Genomic DNA, 24,832 nt, shown 5'->3' on the forward strand with positions numbered 1-24,832 from the left:
GAAAAGGCTCTCCCCCTGGGGGTCGCCAGCCGGCATTGCCTGGCCGACGGAACCCTGAGGAGGCCGACTCTGTGGGAGCGAACTGGGCAATGGGAGGTTGACAATGGCAGCAGGTGGTCTCGCAAGTACCCCGGGCCTAAGCCATGCAGGGCTTTAAAGGTTATTACCAGCACCTTGAATCGCACTCGGAGGGTAACCGGAAGCCAATGCAGCTTGCGCAGGAGTGGTGTAACATGGGAGTACTGAGATACTCCCATAAGCACCCACGCGGCCGCATTTTGCACCAGTTGAAGCCTCCGGGTGCTCTTCAAGGGCAGCCCCATGTAAAGAGCATTGCAGTAATCCAGGCAAGAAGTGACGAGGTCCAAAAAGGGGCACAACTGGCGCACTAGGCGAACCTGTGCGAAGGCCCCCCTGGTCACGGCCGTTAGATGATCTTCCAAATTAATCCGTGAATCCAGGAGGACACCCAAGTTGTGTGAAGACTGATGCAAAGAATGAGTTAAACAGCTCTGCTTTCTCCCTGTTGCCTGTTATTTCCTTGCCATCTTCTCTCTTTAATGGACCTACAGTTTCCTTGACTTTTTTCTTGTTGTTAATATGTTGGAAGAAACTTTTTTTATTATCCATGATTTCTGTTGCAAGTCTTTGTTCATTCTGAGCCTTTGCTTTCCTGACTTCATCTTTGCATGTTCTGGCTGACTGCTGATAATCAGCCTTAGTTATGTGTCCCTCTTTCCATTTTTTGTACTTGTCCTTTTTGTCTTTCAGTTTATCAGAGAGATCTTTGTGCAGCCATGCTGGTTTCTTCTTGCTTTTCTTGTTTTTCAGGGATATTGTGTTGAACTGGGCTTTTATGATTGCATTTTTCAGAGATTCCCGTGCTTCTTGAGTTGTTTTCCCCTTTAGGATTTTCATCCATGGAATCTTTCCTAGGTTCCTCTCTGAGTTTGTTAAAATCAGCTCTTTCGAAGTTTAAAACATTTGTTGAATTATTTTCTATTGCTTGTGTTTGCATTATATTGAATTCCAGTATGACATGATCACTTTCCCCCAAGGTTCCGGCAACTTCAACTCCCTCTATCACTTCTTCTCTATTAGTAAGAATTAGGTCCAGTATAGCTTTACTTCTAGTTCCCTCATCTACCTTTTGGATGACAAAGTTGTCAGCTAGGTTGGTTAGGAATCTGTTTGATCTCCTGCTTGCTGCAGAGTTTGTCTCCCAGTTGATATGTGGATAATTGAAGTCTCCCATTACTACTGTGGTATGCTTCCTACATATGTTTGTTAACTGGTTGGCAAAGAGTTAATCTATTTCTTCTGGGGTGGCCTGTAATATACACCTATGGCAATGTCACTTATTTTTCCTTTTATATTGACCCATATACATTCTGGAGTGGTTTTATCTTTGATCACGTGCATTTCTGTAGATATGCAGTGTTCTCTTACATATAATGCAACTCCCCCTCCTCATTTTGTAGATCTATTTCTTTTGAACAGTTTGTATCCACCAGTCATGGGTTTCGTCTCACCAGGTTCTGTAATGCCAACTATGTCATACCTGCCCTCATGTACTATTGCTTCTAGTTCACCCTGTTTGTTCCCCAAGCTTTGAGTATTTATTTATAAGCATTTAAGACCTTTATGCCTGTCTGTGGGTATGTTTCCTGCATCTCCTGATTGTTGTTTGACTTTTTCTTTTTTCTCATCACTCCCTAACTCATTGTTTGATTTGTTTTCTTGGGATTTATGACTGGTTTTGGGTTCTAGAGATTCTAAAGATTGGTCACCCTCCCCCCCTCAATTTTAGTTTAAAGCCCTCCTGATGAGTTGGGCCAGTCTTTTTCCTAGTACATTTTTCCCTGTTTTCGTGAGGTGCAGCCCATCCCTTGCCAAGAGTCCTTCACATAGGAAATGCAGTCCATGGTCCAGGAAACCAAAGTTTTCTTGGCGACACCAACCCTTTAGCCAGTGGTTTATTTCTAGAATTCTTTTTCCTCTCAATGGGGGTTGGCCTTTTGTTGGGAGTACTGATGAAAACACTACTTGTGCTCCTAGCTCCTTAACTTTATTGCCTAGTTGCTTATAATCTCTCAATATTGTATTCGGGCTCTTTGTTGTGTCATTGTGAATGTGAAGGAGGAGGAAAGGGTAGTAATCTGTGGGCCTATTTATTTTGGTTAGGTTGTTGGCCACATCTTTGATTTTTGCTCCAGGGAGACAACATCCCTCCCTGGATTGTATGTCCAGTCTGCAGATGGCTGATTCTGTTCGTTTTATGGTATAATCTCCTATTACCAACACTCACCCTCCTTTTTTGGGGGGGTGCAGTCTGGCGTGCTTTTCTGTTTATCTCAGGTGTGTTTGTTGATGTGACTCTTTTCGGGATATTTGGTGTGTTTTCTTTGCTAGGTGTCTGCATGTTTTCTTTGAGGGGGAGGTTGTGGGTCTGCGTATTTCCATCTAAAGGGAGAAATTGATTGCTCAATTTTAATGGGGCTGCTTCTGGTTGGGTTAGATTGGGCAGCAGGAGTTTGTTACATGTCTGCTGCTTCTTTCTTTGATTATTGTGTTTCATTCTATGTGTGACATACATCCATCTGTCTTCCTCCAAGGGTTTATCAGTAGGGTCAAATCCTCTGGGAGTTATTTGTTCATTATTTGGTTCGGTCTGGGTATAGCTTTCTTGTGTAGGTTGGAGTTAGCCTAGAGTTGCCTCTAAGTCCCTTACTTTTTCCTCTAGTAGTTCACATAGTTTACATCTAATGCATGTATAATTTGGGTGTTCTTTGGGCATAAGCACATACACGGAACATGTATTACATATGACAATAGTATCAGTCACCTGTTCCATGAGTTCGTTGTTTGAAAATCCCTCTTTTTGGTTGGTGGATGAGCTTTGCTGTTAGCCTTGTTTCTTCCTTCTCTGTTCTAGGTAATTATGCCTATTTTTTTTCCTATTGTTGGAAGGAATTCCCCCGTTCAGGCTCTTCCAGCCGGGTTTCTTACAAGCAGCGCAAAAGAGAACAAATAGAACGTGAAGCCAGCTACTGGAAATAGAAGTTTAATCACGGAGATTAAAGTTGAGTGACAATGTGAGCAACACAGAAGTTTAAAAATAAAATGGTTGTCAGAACCCATTCCTATTCTATCTATCCCTTTTGACCTAAAAACAAATCTCACTGGGTTCTGCCATACTCCCGAGGGGGAGGGGGGATGTGCCTGCAGGGTTATTGCTTCTGCTATTGGCTACAATATAACCTTTTGCTTCATTTATTGCCTCTGTATCCGCTGCCTGCTACAATGTGAGCTGGAGACGGCCCGATGTTATCTCCCCTTTTCCCACCAATGGACTTAACAAGACAAAAGGGTGGCCAGGGGAAGTTTTGAAACAATGTAACCAGGGGAGGGATGATGTATTCTGGCTAGGCATCTCAGACAACATTGTGCCCTCTGAAGTCCTTTCAAACAGGACCAAAGGGGAAGGGATGGGGGCGTCGCGATAGAAGTGTATATAATGTTATGAGTTTGAATGTTTGAGTGTGGTCTCTGGTTTAGAACTTCCTGTTGAAGCTTCTCTCAGAGATCCACCACACTTTGCAAACTGCTTTTTCTATTTTCTGTAGAATAAACTCTTTTCTTACCAATCCAATTTTGTTGGTGTTTTAATTCCATTCCCAACAACAATTCAGCATGAATCCCCAGCTAGCTAGATAGAATGGTCCTCAAACGTGAGTTCTTATACCCTTTCATGGTTTTCAAAATTGTCATTTCTGATTGGTGAGTTTAAAATTTGTCTTTTCTGATTTGTTGGTCAGTGTCTATTGTTGGGTTAATTCCTTTATCAATTCTGTCTAAAAAGTATTGATTTTTGCTCCAGGAGGGATCCGGTGTAATTATTTTATTGTTGTGTACCTTTTAGTGTTTCTATTTTAATCCTGTCAATCCTAATTGCTGTTAGCCGGTTCTGCATTCCTGTGGTTTAGACTTGATACTTTGTAGCCTGTTAGATGTTTTGTGCCAGCCATGGCAGTTCCCCAAATAGGTCATCAGATGGGAGCAAAGAGGCTTCTTTGCTTCCACTGATGAGCCAAGGGTCTCAGACCCGACAGCCCCATTGGCGAGAGAGTTTTATGGTCAGGGAGGGACCAAGACCCCCCATAAATACCTCTGCACGAGGGGCTGCTCTTTGTTCTTGTTCTACTTCTACTTCTAATTCTACTCCTAGCTTCTAGTTCTTCTTCTGTTTTAGTTATGTAATGCTAGCTTGCTTTTATTTTATTTCTCTCTCACATGCAGGCATGAATGCTTTCATGCCAAGTATTTCTTTCTCTTTGATCTATCATTGAATAAAGCTAATATGATTGCATCTCTGCGTGATGCTTTTACTTGGAAGCACCTTTAACGATCCATCGTCCTCGTGAGATCACCTCACAAGTTGGTAGCCAGAGGATGGTTTAAAGGAACGCTTCCAAGTCCAACAAGATGTCTGGAAGATCCAGCTCAAATCCATTTATAACAGATGGCAGGACTTCTCCCATCGTGACCAGGAGTCATCGATCAAAGACGGCGTCCCTGCCTACATCCAAGCCTTCAGTCCCTGAAGCAATCTCCGCTGCAGGTGAGAGCACAGATGACCTCCACCCCGTCAGAGGATCCAGCAGAGCATCTGGGAGCGCACTGCATGCCTCCCTCTCCCTGAACGCCACAGAGGAGAGCATAGAAGGCTTGCAGACTGCCCAAGATTGCTCAGATGCTGCAGAGACGGACCTGGCTGAAGCCAAAAGCCGTGTGAGCAAGATGACACAACAGGAACGTGAAGAGCTGCTTGTAAAGCTACTTGCAACGAAAAAGAGGGGGACCGCAGCCCAGGAAGCCGCGCAGGGAGCCTCAGAACCCCTGGTGAGTCTTTCCCTAGCGACCACGAGGCCTCCAAATATGGCGCCCGCCACCCTTAGTGACCCCGGGACCCCAGGGCTTTTGGCGCGAACCCCCCCGCCCAGCTGTGAGCTACAGCTTCCTGGGGCAAGCGGAAACAAGATGGCTCCGCCCACATGGTCTGGCACAGGAAACAAGATGGCGGCCCCCAGTAACCCCACACGGTCTAACAAAGACAAGCCTCTTTTAAGCCTGGAAAGCCAGCAATCCCTGGCATCCAGCCGAAATAGCATGCAATCCCTGGCATCCAGCCGAAATAGCATGCAATCCCTGGCATCCGGCCAAAGTAGCATGCAAATTCCTGGGTTCTCCCCACCACAAAGCCTAAAGTCCAATGATGACAATGAGATCTACCCTTCCGATACTAATACAAATACAGAAGCAATTAAAACGGCCATCCAAGTCCTAACTACAGCCCTGGGGGCCAAACAGACATCGGGGGTGCCAACCCCCCCTCCAAGGCCTCCTATCCTCTCCCCAGGGCCCCACTGCCGGGGGGGGGATCCAGCCTGGAGCCTCCCAACAATCAACCCCCGCGGCCTCCCACCTTCTCTTCAGGTCTTCAGGACCAGCGATCAGGCAATTCAGGCAATCCATGTGCTTGCAATTCTCAGGAGGAATCATTGCAGCAACTGCAAACCGGCAAATCTGGGCTCCGCCCCCCCAATGCCTCATGGGAAGAAGGGAAAAATCCTGAATCACATGGTTCACATGGTTTCCGGGCACGCCCATTTGGAGTTACTAAATAATCAAGAAAAAATTCCCTCCTCGACCACTAGAGGGATTCCTTTCCCTTTCCCTTTTATGTCGATGGACATCTCTGAGATTTATGCAAATGGATCTGAGAGGGACCTCCTTCCAACAACAAATCTTCCGAACGACTTTAAAAAGCTGCAACTTGGGGGGGAGAATTACAACAGTGGGAGTAGAGATATACAGGTATATCTCTTAAAGAATGGGACTCTACAAATGGTTCAGAAACCACCCCCTCCCCCATGGGGACCTCGAGAAGAGTGGCGTCATCTCCAGGCTTACTCGACCCTGCTCAGTTCTCTGGATAATAACCTGTTCTCCAGCATTCCAGTGGGACTCAGAGCTGATGAAGTTTGGCAGTTATTATACAATTTATTCAACAGCGATACCATTGGTTCCATCACCAGACATACAACTGAGCTTTATACAACCAGACTGAGGTTTGGTGCCAGCATGCCTGAACATCTTGCAAAATTGAAGGCACTCAGGGCAGAATTGATGTCCAGAAATTTCCCAGTAACTGATGCGAACATGGTCGCGGTCATTTTTGCTTCCCTGGACAGGAGTTGGAGCAATTTCATTGTTTCACTCGAAGCGGTCAGGAGGGAAGACATAAATCTGTCCTACCTCACAGGGAGACTCATCGAGGAGGATAGAAGGAGACGAGATGCCGGAGAATACGCCAGAGTCACCACTCAGCAAGCCAGAAGGGGGCGCCACAACTCAGAGCAAATTAATGCTCTACTTAAGTGTTTCATCTGTGGCTCTGAGGAGCACCTCAAGAAAGACTGCCCCCTATCAACATCAAGCCCCTAAACGTGGTCCCAATCAAGTAAGGGGCAAGGGGCAAGGAAGGGGGCGTGGCAGGGGCAAAGGAAATTTTCTGCATACTTGTTCCCTCACCCCCACAACAAAGGCTGATAGCTCCACTGACTTATGGTTACTGGACTCTGGAGCTTCTTCTCACATTACTAATATGAGTCAAGGTTTTAAAAGGTTAAAGAAAATTAACTCATCTGTCAAAGTGGCAAATGGTGATACTGCTTCAATTGTTGGGGAGGGGTTTGTTTCTGTACCTGGACTTGGAAAAGTTGAAGGTGTTTTGCATGCTCCCTCCATTGCCAACAACCTATTAAGCATTACCAAATTATGTGACGATGACGAAGTGGAAGTTTTATTTCGCAAGGGGGGAGGTCATGTCACCCGGAACCAGAAGGTCATTGGAAATATTGCCATCATAAATGGCTTACCATATTTTTCTCCCAAGCCACCACAGCCTGCCCCAAGGCTTTCCAAGGGCAGTGTGGGCAAGGAACCTGAATCTCAGCAGGTGTTCTGAACCAGCCCTCCTCTGGCCTTGTAAAGGCAAACCCCTATTTAGAAAGAAGAGACTGGAGAGCGTCCAAGGCTAAAAGGCATCCGCCAAGATTTATTACGCAGTTAACAAAAACACTAGAGCTTGTCTTCTCAAGCGGAAAAGTTGCTTTCAGCAACCAGCCCCTCCCCAAACACTCCTTTTATAGAGAGCTCAGGGCGTGGTCTCCCTGTGCCTCCTCCCGAGGAGTCCCACATTCTTTCTTTGTTTGTTCCTGCTCGACTGCCTCCTGCGTCGGGCGTCCTTGAACAGGGCCAGCTGTGGGTCATCATCTTCCGCACTATCGGGCTCACGCAGCTGAGAAGAGGGCCCCGGCTGGGAACTCTGCCAAGCCTCCACGCCATCATCAACCGGTTCGTCTCCCACACGGTCCTCCTCCCCCTCATCTGAGTCATCCGACACGTCTGAGCCGGCTGCCGAAACCACAGGCTGGCCCTGAGTCACAACAGCAGGCACCTACAGCACCACTCAAAGCAACTAGAGCCAAGAGGGTGTCAGTGGGGAAGCCGCTCCACGATAAGTGTGCTCACCTATTACACAGAAGATTAGGTCATGCGAGCTTCCCTGTAGTTAAAAAGATGGGAGAATTTGCTGAGGGAGTCCAGCTCAAGGATTGTGACGTGTTTCTGGACTGTGCCATTTGCAAGAAAACAAAGAGGAAGGCTGCCCCTACCCCAAAGGTGTCACTGCGTAAGGCTCAGTACCCATACCAACTAGTACATGTTGACCTAGTTGGGCCTTTTACACCATCCCTAGGAAAGAAAAAGTATTTTCTCACTGCCGTTGATGATTTTTCACGATACGGCCACGTGTATACCCTCACAGAAAAATCCGAAGCCTTTGACGCCATAAAGTCACTGTACAACTTCGTAGAGACCCAGTACAAGACCAAGATCGCACAATTGCAGAGCGATCGCGGGGCTGAGTTCATGTCTCAAAAGTTCCAGGACTGGGTAAGACGTAAGGGCATCCGCCATTTTCTTACTGCACCATTCACCCCCGCTCAGAATGGAGTAGCTGAGAAAAGAAATGGAATCCTGCAAACCATGATGCGTAGTCTGATTGCAGATGGTAAAGTCGCAGAATCATACTGGGGGGAAGCAATCCACTACGCCAATTACACCTTAAACCGCACCTGGAGCAGTGTTGTGAACCAGACCCCATATTTCCTGGTTCACGGTAGGAAACCAAATCTGGCACATTTGCGTGTGTTTGGTTCCTACGCATGGGTGCACATCCCCAAGCAGCTGCGGAAGAAGGGGAGATCTGTTTCCCAGAGACTAAGGTTCTTGGGCTATGCTCCTGGCTCCAAGGCCTATCGTTTCCTGGGAGAAGGGGGCAGGCCTGTGACTTCCCAATCTGCCTCTTTCGAAGAGGACTCCAATTGGACTCAGATCCACTCAAATGATCTGAGCCCATATGCCAACCGACCCAGCAAGGACACACCGACCACAACATCACCAGAGGCGACCACATACCCTGCCACCGACGAAAGTGAGGAACAAGACAAAGATGCGTCCAGTCCCATGGAGGAAGACACACCGTCTTCACCCCCAGCGACGCCTCAGAGACCCAAGGAAGAAAAGGGCGGTGAGTGGCAGAAGGTAAGGAGGTCAAAGCGGTCCAACAAAGGGGTCCCGCCAAAGAGAATTGACATTGGCCACATCGCGTCTGTCAACAGCGTTGTGGTCACCCCAAAATCCTTCTCTGACATCCAGGAGCTGCCCATCGAAGAGCAGGAGAAATGGCAGCTCGCGATGGAGAAGGAGATGCAGAGCTTAAAGAAACTCAAAGTCTTCACCCCCCAGCAACCACCAAAGGAGAGGAAAGTCATTGGCACAAGGTGGGTTTACAAAGCCAAACCACTTGCCAATGGCCTCTACCTATATAAGGCCCGTTTAGTAGCCCAGGGCTTCGCTCAGCGCTATATGGAAGACTACGCCGAGACGTACTCTCCAACCGTTCGCGCAGAGAGCGTCAAGGCCGCCCTCGTGACTGCAGCCGCTCTGGGAGAAGAAGTCTTCCAATTCGACATCCAGACGGCTTACCTCCACGCCAACTTGGACCGGCAGATCTACGTGAGGGCTCCTCCTGGCTACCAGCAAGAAGGGGAAAATACATGGTTGCTCCACAAAGGGTTATATGGCCTCAAGCAGTCAGGGAAATTATGGTATGACTGTCTTAGAAAGAGTTTAGAACGAGTTGGTTTCACCGCATCTCATGCAGATGAATGTGTCTTCACACGCAATTCCAATGGTACCACAGAACGGGTGTTAGTTTATGTGGACGACCTATTATATGTAGGGCCTGACAAGGAAGGGTGTGATGAATTTGCCAAGGCCCTGGAAGAAAAGTTTACTCTGAAGTCTTTGGGGCGGGTTGACAAGTACTTGGGTGTGCATATTTTGGCCACTAAGGGGGGGTTCGCTCTATCTCAAAAAGAAAAGATAGAGGAATTACTGGCCAAATGCAAAATGACAGAATCTAATCCTACGCATAGTCCAATGCAAAGCGACTTTTACAACCACACCCATAAGCACGGTCCTGAGTTCACAGATAACACGCTTTACAGATCTGTGATTGGCTCCTTGCTATACATCAGCAATTGGAGCAGACCTGACATAGCTTTAGCTGTGAATCTATTGTCCAGGCACGTGGAACACCCAAAGGAATTCCACTGGACTGCTGTTAAAAGGGTGCTTAGATACCTTAAGGGCACAGCTGATGCCCTCCTTATGCTAGAACCAGAGAAGGGGAAGACGGCCCAGCTCTCCGCTTACTCAGACGCAGACTGGGCTGGCGACACCAAAAGTAGACGGAGCACCTCTGGTTTCCTCATATTGCTAAATGGCTGTCCAATACATTGGCATGTTAGACAGCAAAAATTTATTTCTTGCTCCACGGCCGAGGCTGAATATGCCAGCCTGTCAGACACGGCCAATGATTTGACTTGGTTCAATGAGCTGATAACAAGCATCTGGGCATCTCCTCCTCTGCCCATCCAAATTCTAGAGGACAACACGGCCGCATTTGCAATCTCGGGCGCTTATGCAGTAGGATCTAGGTCTCGGCACATAGACATACGCTATAAAAATGTCAGGCAGCTTACCAAAAAGGGTTTCATTCATGTTGAGCACTGTAACACAACTGACCAGATAGCTGATCTGTTCACCAAACCTGTTCCCATTGACCGGCACAATCTTCTGTGTAAGCGTTTGTGTTTGGCCTTCTGAATGTTTTTATGCATGTCCATGACACCTGCTCGCCCCTCACATACATTCACTGGTCCCTGTCATTGGCTGGCAAGAAGGGGAATTGTTAGATTTTTGTGCCAGCCATGGCAGTTCCCCAAATAGGTCATCAGATGGGAGCAAAGAGGCTTCTTTGCTTCCACTGATGAGCCAAGGGTCTCAGACCCGACAGCCCCATTGGCGAGAGAGTTTTATGGTCTGGGAGGGACCAAGACCCCCCATAAATACCTCTGCACGAGGGGCTGCTCTTTGTTCTTGTTCTACTTCTACTTCTAATTCTACTCCTAGCTTCTAGTTCTTCTTCTGTTTTAGTTATGTAATGCTAGCTTGCTTTTATTTTATTTCTCTCTCACATGCAGGCATGAATGCTTTCATGCCAAGTATTTCTTTCTCTTTGATCTATCATTGAATAAAGCTAATATGATTGCATCTCTGCGTGATGCTTTTACTTGGAAGCACCTTTAACGATCCATCGTCCTCGTGAGATCACCTCACATAGCCAGTGTGTGTTAAGTGTTTGTTTATTTAGCCTCAGGCTGCCACTGAGTCAGACTAGTTTGTATTGGGTTCTTCCTGTATTTGCCAAGGTATTTTCTCTTTGGGGTGAGGAAGGAGTGTCCTGCTCTCATCACTATCCTTTTATCTGCCTGTTTGTGTTCGTTTTTCTACCTTGTTATTTATTTAACCTTCTTACTACGTTTGTTTTATTTATCCTTTTCTTCTCTCTTTTTTTAAAAAAGTTTTTGAGCTCCTATTCCTCCCTACCTTATTAAAGATTTGCCTTGTTAAGATTTCCCTCTTTATTAGTCCTATTCTTCCTTGATTTCTAATATTCTACTCTTGTCCTTATTATTTGCCTATTTATTTAGCCTTTGTTTTCTGTCCTGTATTTATTTTTATTCTTTACTGGGAGTCTTCCCTCCCTTCCTATTGGGACCTCAAACTTAATTGTTGCCTTCACTTCCGTTGCTCACTGCACCAGCCTCTTGTTTTCTCTGCCAGTTTCCTTCTGTCTTTCGGTGGTTGTCTCTGCTCTGGTGAGGCTTCCGTTCAGCTTTCCAATGAGCTCAGCTCCACTGTCTGGTCTGTTCCTCTCAGCCGGCCACTCAGCTTTAGAGATCGGAGCTCTCTGGCTCGAAGTGTCTCTGTTGCTGCTGCTGTTGCTGTTGCTGTTGCTGTTGCTGCTGCTGCTGCTGCGTTTCTCCCCTCCTCAGATTTTGCCACCACCAATTCCTCACAGCTGACCGATTGCTTCAGGCCTTTTGTCCTCTGCCAGACCAGGCTAGCAGGAGGCGGGGGAGGGGGCTGCTGATCTCACTGGGGAGGGAATGCTGATCAAGTCCTCCACCTGGGGCAAGTCTCCACTGGGGAGGGCTGCGGGGCTGGAAGGAGGCAGGGAGAGGGCTATGGTAGTCAGGCTGCCTCTAGTTTGCTGGGCCCTGGGTTGGGCTGCCTGGCTGCCCCCTCGAGCTGGGCTGCCTAGATTGGGGTATGGGTCTAGGCAATTGCTGAATATGCTGTGACCCACCAGTTCGCTGCTTCCAACAGTCTCCCTCTTTGCAGCTGGTTTGTTGCTCTCAGTTGCCTTTTTTTCCAGCGTTGGGCTGCTTAGTTTTGCTCCAGAGGTGGATCTCTCGTTCTCTGTTGCCGGCTGCCTCTGACTCCACATGCAGCCATTCATTCGCTGCATTCCTGTTTGCTGGTGTTTTCCTCCTTGCCCCAATTGACTTGCGAGGCTGGTATGTTGTGCAATTAGCTCACATGGTGTAACAAGATGGTGGGTTTGTTGTCACTGTGAGTTGTGGGGGGTACGAAGGGAGGCTCAGCCAATCTCACTGTACACATGTTGCACTTTGATAATAAAGGTTCATTCATTTCTTCTTTTCCTTTATCCTTTCTATCTTCGTTATCTAACTTTCTGCTTCTTTTTCCTCCCTTTTTCCCCTCTCCTAGTACCTTTGGTGGCCACTTTATCCATTCAAATTCCTTTAATCTTTCCTATCTCAGTATTTTGTAAAGGCAAAATAAAAATGATAACAAAGACAAGCAACACAATATATATCACAAATAAATATACTTTAAAAATAAAATACATACATAGTCATCAAACTCACCTGGTTTGTGATGAATGTTATCCAGAGAGCCACATTTGGATGTGGCTAAGATCCACTGGCTTGTAAACAAGTTGTACCTGTGAGAAGAAAATGAAAAAAAAGTATACGACTGGAATTTCTTTTAATTTGAAAACAAAAACATTACCCAAGATATGCTGGAAAAGTGAGACACAAAAAATGCTGGAATGTGATAGGAGAAGAAATACAGTTGGAAGAATTATTTTAATAATTATTAATTATCATGCAAAGTATTAGTACCACTTTATAAAACCCTAGTAAGACCACACTTGGAATACTGCAACCAATTTTGTTCACCATAATACGAAAAAGATGTTGAGACCTTGGAAAAAGTTCAGAGAAGAGCAACTAAAATGATCAAAGGCTTGGAGACTAAAACAGATGAAGAACAGCTGCAGGACTTGGGTTTGGCTAGTCTAAAGCAGGGCTTTTCAACCAGTGGTATGCGAGCACCTGGCTGATGGTATGCGGCGTTGCCTTCCTACCCCCCCCGCCTCCCCCCTGCCTCCCCCTCACCTGCCCCCTGCTCCTTCCCAGCTTACTTGCTGCCAGAAAACATGCTGCTTGCTGGCAGCCTGCAGGAACCTACCAGGGCGCACTAAGAGCGAAGAGCGCAGGCGCAGAGCAAGGCCCCGCCCTCCCCTGGGACTCATTGTGGTCCTTCCCCCAGAAGCAAGCACGAGCCTGAAGGGGACAGACATCCACTCCCTTGGCAGGTAGGTGTCCATCTTCTTTTCCTCCCCCTCCCCCCCATGAGCTTGTGATACCCCTCATGGCCCTCACAATTCCTCCCTCCCGGGGCTCAAGAGTTTTCCCCCTCTCCTCTTCCCAATGTGCCCAGCTTTATGGAGGGGAAAGCAAAGCGTGGAGGGAAAAACACGCCTGCATTTTGATTTCATCCTATTTCTCTCAATTTGTCTCTATGGTGCCCTTCGCTATACACAATGCACACATGCAGCCTCATCAATAATGGATCCAAATTGAATCTGGGTTGAAGAGAATCTATACCTGTGCCTGTGTGTGCTGGCGCTCGCGCACGCCCTTTTCCCAAAAAAACAAACAAGGTTCAGTTCAGGTTCTGTTCTTAAAAGGCAGCAGTTAAGAGATTAGAACTGAGAAAAACACCCAACCATACACAGGCTTCTTCGGAAATAAGTTCCACGTTAACCGTGGATATTACCCTTAGTAAGTGTATGAAGGATAATGTTAAATAGCGGGTTCTTTAACGCAGGAATGAAGACGTGAAACAGAGTACAGGGTAACTCATCGTTTATTTCGTGCTGTGACTGTACTGGGGGAAATGGCTGCAACCAGCTGCAATATGTAGTCTAGCCCCTAGGCGGCAGCCAATAGGTTTGAATCAACCATTGCTGCCTGGAGATAGCCAATTGCAGCACAGGAGACTTGTAGTCTGGGTTGCTGGAGAGCTGTTAGCTGCTCCAGCAACCCACATGGTATTCCCTCAAAAAGCCCAGTACATAACACCCCTCCCCTCTTAGATCAGACCATAATAACACTAATTAGTCTCAACAATTGTCAAGACTCAATATCCAAACACACTAAAGTAAAAGTGATAATAATAAAAAAAAACAATGTGGACTACAATGTTATTAAACAACGTCTGAATGAATAGGCTACCAAAATGGCACTTTTAGACAGTTACATCATAGCACTAGTTTCTGTAGTCTAGTGGCAACAGGATTTACAACAATATATAGGTCTTTATTTTACAACGTAATCTGCAAGATATGAAGGAGGCTTGTGTGCCCTAGAGGAATGTCTCGGAGTTCCCATCACTTTGTGGTCTACCAGCTTACCCAGTGGGCTGGGTAGACTTGTGTCCCTTTGTGCTCCTGAGTCAAGGGGATTCGATGCACTCTGGCTGGCCTCTCCAGGTTGGCCCACCCCAGAGTCAGACTGTTCGGCAGAGTAGGCACAACAGTTGCTGAAGTTCGGTTGGCTTGCTCCTTCAGGGGGTCCATGTTTCACTCCAGAGCTCCCCAGTTCTCCCTCTGGTTCCATCTCAGTTACGAAGGAAAAGTCCTGGTAGTCCATGTGAGGGCTGGCTTGGCCACAAGTTTCAGGACCTTGGAAGGGACTTATGACACAGTCCTTGCTTAGTGGCCGTTCTGGAAACCGTTTCCTGAGCTGATCAATGTGTCGTCTGACAACTCACCCTCCCTCCAACCCCACTTCATAAGATAGGAGTCCGGATGCCTTGGTAATTTGACCAGGAACCCACAGATTCCCATGACCATAGTTCCTGGCCCAAACCCAAATGCCCATGTGCAGCCCCCTCGGGGGTTTTGGTCGAGAGGCTTCTGCTGCCACTCTATCTGGATGCAACCTGTCCAGTTTAGTGATCAAATGCCTCCCCCAACGTAGTTCTGCAGGACTTTGGCCTGTGGCAGTGCAGGGTTTAGAATGCTGGCAGAGTAAAAAAATCTGCCAATCTGTGATACCAGTCACCCGTAATGATGCGCTTGAGTGCCTCCTTCGTTGTCCTCACCATGCATTCAGCTTGACCATTAGAAGATGGATGAAAAGGCGCAGACGTTGCATGTCTGATGAGATTAGCTCTAAGGAAGGCCTGAAATTCAGCAGCAGTGAATTGGGCCCCATTGTCTGAAACTAAGACATCTGGCAACCCATGTGTTGCAAAGAGTTTTCTCAGCACCTGGATGGTCCTAGCAGTAGTCATGTTAGGAACTGGAATTACTTCCAGCCATTTGGAATGGCTATCCACTACTATAAAGAAGAGCTGTCCCTGAAAGGGCCCAGCGTAGTCTATGTGAACCCTAGACCAGGGAGTGTGCATTTCCTCCCACCTGTGAACTGGAGCCTGTGGCATTTCAGGCCTAGATTGCTGGCATGTATAACAACCATGGACTTGATCCTCAATGTCGTTATCAAGGCCAGGCCACCAGAGGTAGCTTCTAGCTAAAGCTTTCATTCTGACAATGCCTGGATGGCCTTCATGTAATGATTGTAAAACCCTGTCTCTTAGGGAAGTGGGAATTATGACTCTGTTTCCCCATAATATGCACCCTTTATGTGCAGATAACTCATGCCTCCTGACAAAATAGCTTTGAAATTCTGAGCCTGGACTTTTTTCCAACCAGCCCGTGTATACCCATGACAACACTCTAATAAGTATTTTATCTGTGGCAGTTTCAGCAGCAATGTCCCCTGCATGGAGGGGAAACTCAGGTATGTCCTGTATGGACAATATTCTAGCAGCAGGAGCCGGATCTGGATCCATTAGTGACAGTGGTAGTCTGCTAAGGCCATCAGCATGGCCCATTTCCTTGCCCGGTTTGTGAATTAATTTAAAATTGTATGCAGATAGGAAAATAGACCATCTCAACATTCTTGGAGATAGTATGTGGGGGGTTTGTTTGTCTGTTGTAAAAAGTCCCAACAGAGGTTTGTGGTCAGTGTAGACCATGAAATCCCTGCCATATAAATAGTCATGGAATTTTTTTATTCCAGCAACGATGGCTAGGGCCTCTTTGTCAATCTGAGCATAGTTTCGCTCAACAGAGGACAATGTCCTTGAGTAAAATGCTATAGGAACCTGTTTCCCATTTTTCTCTATGTGACTTAAAACTGCCCCCACCCCATAGGGAGATGCATCACATGCAAGATATACAAGTTTAGACTCTTTGTAGTGAGTTACAGTGGACTTTTCTGACAATAGTGCTTTTAAGTCCTGGAAACTTTTTTCATGTAAGTTAGTACATTTCCATGGAGCTTTCTTATCTAGAAGCCTGTGGAGGGGCTCTGCTATTGCTGCCTTATTAGGTAGAAATGTGTGATAGATGTTTAGGAGACCCAAGAATGCTTGTAGCTCTCCTTTTGATTTGGGCCTAGGAGCCATTTTAATGGCCTTCACTTTAGAATCAGCGGGGTGTATGCCGTTAGCATCAATTCAGAAACCCAGGAATTCTGTTGAAGAAACCCCAATACTACACTTGTTCTTTTTTAATTTGAGGCCTGCTTCACGAAGCCTCTGCAAGACAGCCCTGAGCCTACTGGCCAACACTTCAGGGGATTCCCCTGCAATAAGAACATCATCAAAATAAGGGCAGATGCCCTGAATACCCTTGAGTGTACGCTCCATGATTCTCTGAAAAATACCCGGTGCAACACTGACTCCAAACCTTAAGCGTTTAACTTTGAATGTCCCTTTGTGAGTCATGATCATTTGAGCCGCGGCTGTGGCCTCATCAACCGGCAATTGCTGATAGGCCTGTGCTAAATCAAGTTTAGCAAAAATAGTACCCCCTTGCAAGGAGGCTAAAATATGGTTGACCACTGGGACTGGGTAAGCGTGTTGCTTGAGGGCTTTATTTAGTGTGCATTTATAGTCAGCACAAATGCGAATTTCCCCATTGGCTTTAAGTGGAGTGACTATAGGAGTTTCCCACTCCCCACCATCAACAGGCTGTAACACGCCCTGTTCTACAAGCTTATCAATTTCGGAATCAATTTTATGTTTTAAGGCAAAAGGGACCCTACGAGGCTTAACCCTGATTGGAACTATGCTGGGATCTAGCTTAAATGAGATAGGCGGGCCTGTGTATGTTCCAAGGGTTGAATCAAAAACATCCGCATATTCCTCGCACACTGATGCGAGGTCTGCAGTTTGTGTCCGGTTTATGCCAGTAATCTGAATACCTAAGGCATCAAACCAATTGAGTCCAATGAGACTCGTTCTCTGCCCCCCTACTACTATTACATCCAGGTGCCCCCAAAACCCTTTAAACTTGACCAACAAAGTGGCTTCTCCCTTAACTTTAACGTGAGCATTTTGAAAATCCGTTAGGATTATATCTGAGGGTCTTAGTTTGTTACTGCGCCTACACATGAAGTTAAAAGTGTCTTGAGAAATGATTGAGACTGCAGAGCCAGAGTCCAATTCCATCTTACATGGAACTCCTTGTAGCTCTACCATGAGCTTAAGTTTGGGTTTGAGGGGGCGTTGAGCCCCGGTGCGGCATACGCTTCTACGGCTTCTGAAAAATCCCACACTAACTGGACCCTGGGCCCCAGTACCTCTCCTAGTCGGTTCTTCCAACTGGTGTTTGGGTGGCCGGTCTCTCTGGCGGGCTCTGCAAACCACCGCGATGTGGCCTGTCCTTCCGCAAGCTCTACACGTGGCTGAATGAAATCTGCAATTGGCGCGAAAATGATTGCCGCCGCACCCCTTACATCTCGGTAAGAGAACTGCCTTGTAATTGTTCTCTCGCTGCAGGGTGTTGCGCGTTGGGTTGCTTTTGGAGTTGGTTGATTTCAGGTTCTTCTTCCTCGGAAGATTCTTTGGTGCATTTGGCGTCCTCAAGGTGGACCGTTTCTTTGAACTTTGTCGATTTGGTGGGCTGTACTGTCTGAACTGCGCCCCCGACAGCTTCTTCGGCCATCACCTTGTACTGTGCTTCAGAAAACATTAAATTTGGCCTAGCAAATAGTCTCTGCTGAAGCGTTCTGTCCCGTAGGCCGCAGACGAGCCGGTCTCGTAATCATTCTTCTAAATTTGAAAATTTGCATAGGCGTGCGGCCTGCCTTAGGCCCGCTATGAATTCTGAAGCTGACTCCCTGGGTAGCTGCACTCTTTGGTTGAACTTGAACCGCCAAGCCATTTCAGACATCTTGGGCTGGAAGTGCCCGGTTAGCTTCTTTTTGAGATCTCCGTAGGAGACCGCTTCGATTGGTGTCGGTGCAAAAAGGTTCTCGGCCAAATCAAAGGTTGCTTTGCCACACATGCAGAGTAGCGTTGCGGCCTTCAGTCCTTCCTCCGCGATCTGATTGGCTCTGAGGTAGTTTTCTACTTGCGATAAATATGGTGGCCATTCCTCCGGGTGTTTCACGTTGAATTCTCGCAGTTTTCCGACCTTCAGCATTGTTTCTTTCTGGTTCCTGCGATCTTCTGGTTCCTGCTTCCAGGCTCAGGGAATGAGTCCACTGAGCACGAGGTCGCTAGTGTAGCTTGCTAGCCGACCTTGAGAGGGGGAGGAATGCCTTTTCCCTCTGGCGTGTGCTGCCTTTCCCTCGTAGACTTCAGCTCTTTATTCAGTGAAGCAGGATCCCATCCTAGTCGCCACTGTTAAATAGCGGGTTCTTTGACGCAGGAATGAAGACGCGAAATGGAGTACAGGGTAACTCATCATTTATTTCGTGCTGTGACTGTACTGGGGGAAATGGCTGCAACCAGCCGCAATATATAGTCTAGCCCCTAGGCGGCAGCCAATAGGTTTGAATCAACCATTGCCACCTGGAGGTAGCCAATTGCAGCACAGGAGACATGTAGTCTGGGTTGCTGGAGAGCCGTTAGCTGCTCCAGGCAACCCACATGGTATTCCCTCAAAAAGCCCAGTACATAACAGATAATTCATTGATAATAAAGCTGCCCTCTCACCGAATGCAGCTTGCTGGACACTGGAGAAAGAACGAGGGAAGAAAATAAAATTTTCTCCAGATTCATCCCGAAGGTCGCAACTGGGGGTCTAGGTCCGAAGCCCTGGGTTTGGCGGTTGGTTGGGTTTGGTCTGTTTGCAAAATGTTTTCCAAATAAAAGCCAGAACTTCCCCCTCCCTTTTCTTCCACCTTCCCCCCACCTCATCAGTGTCCCCGCACATGGCATTCTTCTCTTTTCGGATTGCAACTGCCTTCTTTTAGCAATTTCACCCCGATTTGGATTATTCCTAATAGGCTGGGCTAGGGGAGACCGGGTCTCGGGAGCAGCAGCCAGCGAAGTGGGGATAGAGAGGAAGAGCTTTTGCACATGGAGTAATTGGGTGACTAACACCTAAGATAGCCTCCACCAACGCGCTTTTGGCAGAGATCTCACTGAACAACAACGGAGGTTGAGAGGAGGCCAGTCTTCATCGCCAACCGCTGTCCTATAGCAGGGCTTTTCAACCTTTTCACCCATTGTACCACTTTTAGGATAAGGCAATATCCGAGTACCACCAGTCACCCAGCAAGGTGTTAAAAACATGACAAAAAACAGGAAAAAAATGATAAAGTACAGGTAGTCCTCGACTTACAACCATTCGCTTAGTGACTGTTCGAAGTTACAATGGCACTGAAAAAAGTGAGTTATGACCATTTTTCACACTTATGACTGTTGCAGCATCCCCAGGGTCATGTGATTTACATTTGGATGCTTGGCAACTGATTCATACTTATAACATTCAGTGTCCCAGGGTCATGTGATCAATGGCCAGCTCATCACTCAGGTTGCGGAGTGCCTGTGGGGGGGGGGATCCATGGGTCTCTGGTGGAGGGGAGTGGGACTGAGATGGGTGCCTTCCCTCTCTCCCATTGTCCCTTTCTTCCTTCTTTCTTTCTTTCCTTTCCTTTCCTTCTCTCCCTCTTTGTCCCTTCCTTCCCTCGCTCCTTCCCATTGTCCTGTGCTACGCCGCCCAGATCCCAGCCTGGTTTGGGCAGGCAGTGGCGCATTCTCATCCACACGGAGCGGCCGGGTGTAGTAAAACCACCAACATCACGGCCCTGCCTGTGCATGCACAGAAGCAGAGGAGAGCGCATGTGCCTCAGCCTCTGCGCGCACACAGGCAGGGTGGGGATGTTGCCGGTTCACCTCCTGTTTTCAGGCACGTACATTACAAACCGGCTACTTCTCCCAGTCATTTTTCCCCTACTGGAGCCCAGCATTTGAGCCAGGTTCCCCAATCCTCTCCGTGTACATCGTTCTTCCCATAGCTCTCCCCAGCGCTGTCAAGAGATAACCATTTCTGGCCGCATTGCTACCGTTCTTAAGTTACATTTGCACCTGCCCGAAGGAAGAGAGCGATGCTTTTCTCCCTCCTCCAAAGGAAGGGAGATAAACCCGCATCGCCACCAAGTCACCCTTCCTTCGGGCGAAGTAATCTCTGGACCCAACTTTGAGACTGTTTTAGCCTGAAGCAGAGAGTCAGAGAGCTGTGTCACTCTCACCATTTGGACCCTCTACTTTTACGCCCCAGGAGCAGCTTGCCTTTCAAACCTCCGATATCTAACAGAAGGGGAAACCCGCTGCAAAGGCGCATCTCACAGAGTCATTGCCAAGTGACGCCTGCGCGCCACCGTTGCGGAAAAAGAAGCGCCGCATTTCCCGCCAGTGCAGGCAGCCTGGGTCCTGTGAGAGGCCAAGTGGGAACAAAGCAGCCCTTGGGTCTGCGCTGCGGAAAATCCTTGCTTGCGGAAAAGAGGCTGCTTGCTAAATGAGCTGGGCAGAAGCAAGCATTTCTGCAAGCAAGCTGAAACCGAGTGAGGGAGATTGCAGGATCACGAGATCAGCGCATGCTGAGAAACACCAATCTCACTCTCCTGCGCATCCCAATTGCTTGTTTTGCAGCAAGGTGCACGCACTCTCCTCTGCCTCTCTGCGTACACAGGCAGGGCTGTGATGTTGGTGGTTTTACTTCGCCCGGCCGCTCCATGTGGATTTTTATACAGTTTTTACAGTGTTTTGTAATTCAGAGGCTCGGTTCGTGTGCTTTGGTTGTTGGGAGGCTTTTGTGAGCCTTTCTTGCTTTGCGCTTGATTCCTGTGGCTTTAAGGGTACAGGGAAGGAACTGGGGTTTGTGTGCATTCTTACTACACTGTGGAAGGAAAGCTCAGAAGGCAGGGAGGAAGAAGAGGAGAGGGAGAGAGGAAGAAAGGCCGATCAGCTAGCTCAGGGGTCTACAAACTTAGCAACTTTAAGACTTATGGACTTCAACTCCCAGAATTCCTCAATCAGCCATGATGGCTGAGGAATTTTGGGAGTTGAAATCCACAAGTCTTAAAAGTGCCAAGTTTGAAGACCCCTGAGCTAGCTGGTAGTGGTGCATATTAATAAACATGGATAAATTCATCATACATTTGTCAGTGCAAAGGGAAAGTGATTCAGCAAAGGAACAGCCACCGAAGAAATGAAAACAGGTATTTTTTTACTTTTTTCTACAGTTTGTAACATTTTTTTAGATTATAGAATAAAATACAAAAATACAAAAGCAAATAGTAGGATACAGTGGGGAGGAAAAAGGGGGGGAAAGTGAGGGGGAGAAGGGAAAAAGAACATCTTCCTCTGTTGCACTAGAAGGAAGCATTAACATTGAACCTCAACTTTTTACTTTTCCATAATATTATAAACTAGCGATTTCTATAACAACAAATGAATCTAATCAGTAAAACCCAAAATCCCCCCCCTTTTTTTAAGTCATCAAGTTTTTGACACCTTGCTAAGCACTGGTGGTACTCAAATATTGTCATGTCCTAAAAGTGGTACAATCTGTGAAAAGATTGAAAAGCCCTGGACTAGAAGACCTCCAAGGTCCCTTCCAGCTCTATTCTATTCTACTCTATAGGTGAAACTCAAAAAATTATTATATCGTGCAAAAATTCATTTATTTCAGTAATGCAACTTAAAAGGGGAAACTAATATACTGTATGAGATAGACTCATTACATGCAAAGCAAGATAGTTCAAGCCCTGATTTGTCATAATTGTGATGATTATGGCGTACAGCTCATGAAAACCCCAAATCCACAATCTCAGAAAATTAGAATATTGTGAAAAGGTTGCAATATTCTAGGCTCAAAGTGTCCCACTCTAATCAGCTAATTAAGCCATAACACCTGCAAAGGGTTCCTGAGCCTTTAAATGGTCTCTCAGTCTGGTTCAGTAGGAATCACAATCATGGGGAAGACTGCTGACCTGACAGTTGTGCAGAAAACCATCATTGACACCCTCCATAAGGAGGGAAAGCCTCAAAAGGTAATTGCAAAAGACGTTGGATGTTCCCAAAGTGCTGTATCAAAGCACATTAATAGAAAGTTATGTGGAAGGGAAAAGTGTGGAAGAAAAAGGTGCACAAGCAGCAGGGATGACCGCAGCCTGGAGAGGATTGTCAGGAAAAGGCCATTCAAAAGTGTTGGGGCCTTTCACAAGGAGTGGACTGAGGCTGGAGTCAGTGCATCAAGAGCCACCACACACAGACGGATCCTGGACATGGGCTTCAAATGTCGTATTCCTCTTGTCAAGCCGCTCCTGAACAACAAACAACGTCAGAAGCGTCTTACCTGGGCTAAAAAAAACCAGACCTGGTCTGTTGCTCAGTGGTCCAAAGTCCTCTTTTCTGATGAGAGCAACTTTTGCATCTCATTTGGAAACCAAGGACCCAGAATCTGGAGGAAGAATGGAGAGGCACACACTGCAAGATGCTTGAAGTGCAGTGTGAAGTTTCCACAGTCTGTGTTGATTTGGGGAGCCATGTCATCTGCTGGTGTTGGTCCACTGTGCTTCATTAAGTCCAGGGTCAATGCAGCCGTCTACCAGGAGATTTTGGAGCACTTCATGCTTCCTTCTGCAGACAAGCTTTATGGGGATGCTGTGAGACGGTCTCACGAGGTCGATGTTCGTTAAGGTGCTTCCAAGTAAAAGGCATCACGCAGGGATGCAATCATTCAAAGCTTTATTTAATGATAAAGTAAATAGAAAGAGTTTCCTGGCATGGAGGCCTCCATGCCTGGATTGAGCTCATGGATAAGCAAGCAAGCAAAAGAAAGAACAAAGAGAACAGAGAGCAAGCAAAGAGCAGCCCCTTGAGCAGAGGTATTTATGGCGGGTCTCAGCCCCTCCCTTACCATAAAACTCTCTCGCCAATGGGGCTGCAGGGGCCGGGGACCCCTGACCCACCAGTGGGAGCAAAGAAGCCTCTTTGCTCCCATCTGATGACCTTTTTGGGAAACTGCCATGGCTGGCACAAAACATCTAACAGATGCTGACTTCATTTTCCAGCAGGACTTGGCACCTGCCCACACTGCCAAAAGCACCAAAACCTGGTTCAATGACCGTGGGATTACTGTGCTTGATTGGCCAGCAAACTCGCCTGACCTGAATCCCATAGAGAATCTATGGGGCATTGCCAAGAGAAAGATGAGAGACATGAGACCGAACAATGCAGAAGAGCTGAAGGCCGCTATTGAAGCATCCTGGTCTTCCATAACACCTCAGCAGTGCCACAGGCTGATAGCTTCCATGCCACGCCGCATTGAGGCAGTAATTGCTGCAAAAGGGGCCCAAACCAAGTACTAAGTACATATGCGTGCTTATACTTTTCAGAGATCCGATATTGTTCTATGTACACTCCTTGTTTTATTGATTGCATGTAATATTCTAATTTACTGAGATTGTGGATTTGGGGTTTTCATGAGCTGTACGCCATAATCATCACAATTATGACAAATCAGGGCTTGAACTATCTTGCTTTGCATGTAATGAGTCTATCTCATCTATTAGTTTCCCCTTTTAAGTTGCATTACTGAAATAAATGAACTTTTGCACGATATTCTAATTTTTGGAGTTTCACCTGTAAAAGAAAAGAAAACATTGTGGACTATCTCTATAAAATTTAGAAAAAAAATCGACCTTCCTGGACTATAAATATTTTTTAAACTGTAACTTTAAAGTGATTGGCAGAGAAAGGATTTTTGGTGATTATGGAGCATCAGAGGTCTGCAGAAAGAATATATCAAGAAAAAATACTTTCCAGGAGGAAATGCATGTTAATACAAATGACATTAATTTCAACCCACGAGGAAATTAAAAATGAATTTGAAAATTTAAATGAATGCATTCTCAATTTAATGTCACAACCAATAAATGATCAGAAAAGAAAAAAACACAGCAGTACTACCTCTGTGGTATTACAATATGTGGACAATCTCTTATTGGCTGCCCCTTTAGAGGACAAGTGGCTTCTCCTTGCTTAATGCATTGGGGACACGGGGGTATAAAGTTTCTTGCCCAAAGGCACAGCTAGTCATGTTTTCTAGATTTCCACTCTGCTTGGAATCCCAAGCTTTTTTCTTCAAGAAAAGCTTTATGTCTGTCATGAAATTCCATTGCTTTGAAAACAGAGTCCAATCTGTATCTTTTTGTATCCCAATTGATTAGGATCTCCTCCGGCATCAGCCATCTAAAGTTCACTCCTTTTTCAATTTATTTTTTTGGTCAGGAATTGATATTCTCTTCGTGAGTCCCTTATCCTCACCAGGTTTCCGGGTGCTTCACCAGCCGCGGGCCCACGGCAGGGGCGGGGGGTGGGTGGCGGTTATTATTAGGGAGAGTCTTTGTCCGCGAGTGGCCACTGTCCCTCAGATAGGCAGGTGTGAGTCTCTCCTTTTGAAGTGGGGTCCTGGAGTTCAGTCGGGCCTATTGATTACGCACCTGTCTCCCAGCTGCGTGTCATCGGTCCTGCCCAAGCTTCTCGACGTCTTGTCCGGGTTGGCAATTGAGTTCCCCAGGCTTATAGTTCTGGGGGATTTCAATCTGCCTTCCGTGGGTGAGGCGTCTGAGTTGGCCCGGGAGTTCATGGCTTCCATGACGGCCATGGA

The 24,832-nt window shown here is 46.8% G+C and overlaps 1 pseudogene across 1 annotated transcript in view; it reads right to left on the reverse strand.

Moving 5' to 3' along the window:
• LOC308676250 (microtubule-associated protein tau-like) overlaps positions 1 to 24,832 on the reverse strand; it is a 296,383-nt pseudogene that overhangs the window by 92,192 nt on the left and 179,359 nt on the right. The window contains exon 3 of the transcript in view: positions 12,432 to 12,508. The product of the transcript in view is annotated as a microtubule-associated protein tau-like (transcript). The remainder of the gene's footprint in view (positions 1 to 12,431; positions 12,509 to 24,832) is intronic.

This window comes from Vipera berus, assembly GCF_964194415.1.
Source record: "Vipera berus genome assembly, chromosome: W".
Classification (NCBI taxonomy): domain Eukaryota; kingdom Metazoa; phylum Chordata; class Lepidosauria; order Squamata; family Viperidae; genus Vipera; species Vipera berus.